Raw genomic sequence first — 5,683 nt, forward strand, 5'->3', positions numbered from 1 at the left:
TAAAAGGGCGCCGCGCGGGCCCCGCTGGAGCCGCGCTCTGCCCGCCCGGGAAGGGCATGGCGCCCCGGCCGTGACGCGCCCGCGCCTGCAGGCTCCGAAGGGCAGGTGAGGACCGGGCGGCTGGGGCTCTCCCCCTGCAGGGGTGAGGCTCGCGGAGCCCGAGGGACAGGCAGGGCGAGGCCAGAGGGGCGCACGGACGGTCTCCCGGAGCAATCTGAGGTCGCAAAGGGGCCCGCTGCCACCCGGGAGAGGATTCGGCAGGGTCTGGAGGCCGAGGGCGGCTGCTCGGAGCCGGTCTGCCGGCGCCGCGCCTCTCTCCCTCCCTCCTCCCCGTATCCATCCCGGCCCCTCGCGCTTTCCAGCTGCCTCCGCTCTGTCCACCCCGTCCTGCGGGGCTGCCAACGGGCTTCCCAAGCGCAACGTCCTGTCTGCTCTTGGACGCGGTGGGGAAGAACAGTGCGTGGCCGCCTCCCAAGTCCAGCCTCAAGTCTCCTCCCGCCCAGACTCCCTTAGAGGGGGCCGCGAGCGCCCAGCTGGGGCTGCAGCGCGCAAGCTGGGAAAGCCATCACCGGGAGAGACCGGCTCGGTGGCCGGGTTACAGGCGGCAGGGGCCCTCAGGCAACCCGAGCCGCGCTCTGGGACCGCGCCGAAGCCCCTGCGCCGCCGCCGGGAGCGTCCAAGCGGCCGCTGGAAGTCGGCCAGGGCGCGGAGCCGCCCGCCCGCAGCGCCAGGTCGTCGGCCCCGGAGGGGAGGGAGGAAGGGCGGCCTCGAGCCCCGGCCCCACTTGCTTCCAGGGTTCGGGGACCATCCCGAGAAGGGGTGGGGGGTGGGGGGTTTGCAGGCGCAGGGCGCCTTCCGCGGCCGGGTGTCCCCGGAACTAGGGTTCCCTGCGGGCACGGGGTCTCCTGGGAGGATCACGGGGAGAGGAAAGGCGGAGCGCCAAGGCTGGGGACGCATCGAGGACCCGTCAGCACTGTCCGCCTGCGGGCCCAGGGCGCAGGGCTGGGGGCCAGAATGCCCTGGAAGATACCCAGCAGAGCCCAGGGTAAGCGCGCAGCCGGAGGCGGGGAAAGCCCAGCTGGGGAAAGCCAGGGAACTCCTCCCTGCAAGCTGCTGGGGCGCGTTCTTTCCAGCGCTGAGAGGTGGAGCGCCAACTTGCTTTTTGCAAAGCTCCCTGCACCGTCAGCGCTTCCTGGGTAACTGAAAGGGGGAGACGCGCAGGGGTTCAGGAACATGCGTATTTCGAGGTCATTGAAAAGATGGAAAAGCTACGGATTTGGGATGCCCTTCCCCTGGATGGGAGTCCCTGGGTGGGGCAAACAGTTAACGCGCTAGGCAGCTAACCAAAGGCTTGCGGTTCGACTCTACCCAGAGTCGCCTCAGAAGAAAGGCCTGGGGATCTGCTTCCGAAAAATCAGCCATTGAAAACCCCATGAAGCACAGTTCAACTCTGACACACACGGGGCCACCAAGGGCCAGAGTCCCCTAGGGCAACTGTCCCCCCCCCACCCCCCGCCTGGAAGAGTGGCTTAAACAGAGGATAAGGGGGCCCCTCAGTGGTGCTCCGTGCGCCCTGTACTTTCCGTGCGTATGGCTATTTTTACGCACACTTCAAGAGATGACAAAAATATATGATGATGAAGGCATGGCCAATGCATGAAAAATAAATTCACCTCTGTTATTCTAGACGATGTAGCTGGTGTAATCTAATGAAGCATGTCCAATATTTTTGAGACCTCGTCCAATTTTTTTTTTCTCTTTGCCTGAACATATTTTATCAAGCAGTTCTTTTACTCTTTATTTGATGGTAGATTGTGCAGTGGCTCACCCCCACCCCCATCCCCACCCCCACATTTCCTCTGATAAACCCTGGTGCTGAACCATCAAAACCCTTTGGGTCTTCCAAGAGAAAAACAAAGATGGTAAACTACTAATGGATGGGTAAGTCTCTAGAGGGTGCATCTCCAAGCCCTTTAAGGAGTTACAGCTAAAACTTTGAAGACTGTCACTAAAGAAAGGAAACACTCCTGATAATAATGACTTTCTTGAGAAATATTTTTGATTCAAATATATTCAATATACAATGACCCAGTCTTATCATTTGGAGGCAGAAATCTAGCATTTATTATGGGATGAGCCTTATGAGCACAGTGGTTAAGTGCTCAGCTGTTAACCTAAAGGTCGAACCCACCAGCCACTCCTGGGGAAAAACGTGGCAGTGTGCTTCCATAATGATCATAGCCCTGGAAACCCTATGGGGCAGTTCTACTCTGTCCTACAAGGTTGCTGTGCATTGGAATAGACTTGATGGCAGTGGATTTTTTGTTGCTGGTAATTAAAATTAAATCTCATGCAATCTCTTTATATATGTATACATGTAGTCTTAGTTACCTAGTGCTGCTATAACAGAAATACCATAAATGGTTGGCTTTAACAAAAACAAACAGAAATCTATTTTCCTGCAGTTTAGGGCGCTAGAAGTCTGAATTCAGGTTGCTGGCTCTGGGGGAAGGCTTTCTTTGTGTCAGCTCTGGAGGAAGGTCCTTGTCTCTTTGAATTTCTGCTCCTGGGTGATCTTCATGTGGCTTGGCATCTCTCTTACCCCATCTCTGCTGCTCTTGATTGCTTGTTTAATTTCTTTTATGTCTCAAAAGAGATTGACTTAAGACACACCCTACACTAATCCTGTTTTATTAACACAAAAAGTCAACCCATTCCCAAATAGGATTATAATCACAGATACAGGGGTTAAGATTTACAACACATATTTTGGGGGGACACAATTCAATCCATAACATTTCACCCTTTGGCCCCCCCCAAATTCATATCCCTCCCACATGCAAAATGGATTCACCCCATCACATCCTCCCAAAAGTCTTAAATCAACTCCAAATCCAAAATCTCATCTTCTGAATCATCTCAGTCAGATATAGGTGAGACTGTAGGTGTATTCGATCCTGGGGCAAAATTCCTCTTCATCTGTGAACCTGTGAAATCTAGATTACAAGTTATGTGTTTCCAAAGCACAATGGTGGAACAAGCACAAGGTAGACATTTCCATTACAAATGGGGGAGACTGGAGGGAAAGAAGGGATAACAGGCATCAAGCAAGTCCAAAACCCAGCAGAACATTTACATTAGCTCTCAAGACTTGAAAATAATCCTCTGTTCTTTGGGACCATCTGGGCAATGGCTTTGCCTTCTGGATTCTGGGTGGAGGCCGCCTCAGTCCTGGGCTTCAGCTCTGCCTTCCAGGCCCACAGGGGATGGCAGCTCTGCTTCCTTGGTTTTGGACAGCCCCATTCTCCAGCCCATCTGAGTGGTAATCCCATGCCCAGCAGGCCCCATTCTTCAGCCCCTTGGGCATGGTAGCCCCACCTCCTCAGTTTGGGCAGTCGCCTCACCCCCCTGGCACACCTTAACAGTGGCCCCACACTCTGGGACTGAGTTGGTGAAGATATGACTCTTTTAAACCTAGGAGGCTGTGGCCCCACCCTTTGAGATCCGGGAGACCATGGCCCCACCCTTTGAAATCGATGCAGTCCTGCTTTCCATGTTCTTTCTAACAGTTGTGCTGATCTCTGAGCTGCTCCAGGGGTGGTCCTTTTTTTTTCTTGGAGAACAACAGATACAGATTCTTTGGCCTGATTCCTGCCTGTAGAATTCCAAGAGGCAGACAGTGTTCTTTCCTTTCATTCTTTTTGTCCCCTTCAGTCTAACCTGATGGGTTTTCTGCTGTGGTAGTTCGTTAGATTCATCAGTCACAGGCTTCATCTCTTTAACAAAAGATTGTGTAGGCACATCCTTGGTGAACATCCTAGGACATGTGTCCTTAGTTTGTACAACAGAATTTTCCACATCTTTAAGTTTTGTTTTCATTTTGCACAGTTCATTTTTAAGTCCATCTCTTTCCTCTCGCATTTTACTATAAGCTGCAAGGAGAAACCACGTAACCCCTCTAAGATCTTGCTTAGAAATCTCCTCGGCCAAACATCCAAGTTTGTCTCTTACAAGTTCTACCTTCCACCAAACATTTGAACATAATGCAGACAAGTTCTTTGTCACTGCATGAAAAGCATCACCCTTCCTCCATTGTCCAAGCTCATGCTCATCATTCTCTTTTAAAGCCTCACCAGAAGCACATTTAATGTCTACATTTCTAGCAACATTCTGTTGCTGGTGCCATATGCATTCTGTAAGATGATAGAGACTTTCTCTATAGCTCTCCTCACTTCCTTCTGAGCCCTCACCAGAACTGCTTTTGATGCCCATAATTCTACCAACAAATCTCTTCAAGGCAACCTAGGCTTTTACTACTAGGCATCTTAAAACTCTCCCAGCCTCTACCCATTACCTAATTCCAAAACTGTTTCCACATTTTAGGTGTCTGTTAGATCAGCACCCCACTCTTGGTACCAAATGTCTTAGGCTAGGTTCTCTAGAGAAGCAAAACCAGTGAAGCGTATATATGAAAGTATACAAAGAGATTTATTTCAAGGAAGTGGCTCATGCAGTTGTGAAGGCTGGCCAGCCCCAAATTCATGGGTCAGGAATCAGGCTGGGGGCTTCTCCTGACTCATGTGGTTGCAGGGGCTGACAAACCCAAAATTGGCAGGTCAGATGGCAGGCTGGTGGCTCATGGGGCTATGAAAGCTGGTGAATCCCAAAATCTGCAGGTCAGACGGCAGGCCGCTGGCTCATGTCCCAAGAATGGGAGGTCAGAGGATGACGAGTCAGATGCAGGATTGAGAGAGAGGGTGAGCTTTGCCAGAACATCCATATATATTGGATGCAGGCCACACCCCCAAGGAAACTCCCTTTTCAACTGATTGGCTGCTCACATCGGATCACAAAATGGAGGATGATTATATAATATCTGCCAAATCTCTGAGAATCATGGTCTAGCCAAGTTGATACATAACCTTAACCATCATATATATATGTATATGTTGTTGTCAAGTTGCTGTTGAGTTGACTTTGATTCATGGCAACTCCTGTGCGCAGAGTAGAACTGCTCTGTAAGACTTTAAAGGCTGTGACCTTTTGGAAGCAGATTGCTAGCTCTGGCACCTCTGGGTGAATTCAAATCACTAGCGTTTCAGCTGCTAGTCAAGTGCTTAACTGTTTTTGCCACCCAAGGACCACTGATATATATATAAGGGGCCCTGGTGGCACAGTGGTTAAGAGCTCGGCTGCTAACCAAAAGGCCAGCAGTTCGAATCCACCAGCCGCTGCTTGGAAACCCTATGGGGCAGTTCTTCTCTGTCCTATAGGGTCGCTGTGCGTCAAAATCAACTCAATGGCAATAGGTTTGGTTTTATATACATATATATACACACACCTACACACATATGTATTTGTGTGCGTATGTTTATTCCAAACCCACAGCTTGTAGAGAAAAACGTAGTCAACTATCCAAATAATAACATCAAAGTCGAGAATAAAGAATATGTTCCACAGTCACGATTAATGGAAGAAGGTAAAAAAAAAACACGTTGTGCCTTTCTTGACCCAAACGTTTTAAGTGTCACTAAAATGTATCATTTGGAGGCTTGTGAAGCTTGGAAACCATGCTACATAATTTAAAGGCAGAATTACTAACAAGAAGTAACGCCACCTGGCAACAACCGCCTCTCCTTTCCTCGCTCCACTCCAGGTACCCAGAGGAAGCGCACCCGACAAG

This window comes from Trichechus manatus, unplaced genomic scaffold (genome assembly GCF_000243295.1).
Source record: "Trichechus manatus latirostris isolate Lorelei unplaced genomic scaffold, TriManLat1.0 scaffold00134, whole genome shotgun sequence".
NCBI lineage: Eukaryota > Metazoa > Chordata > Mammalia > Sirenia > Trichechidae > Trichechus > Trichechus manatus.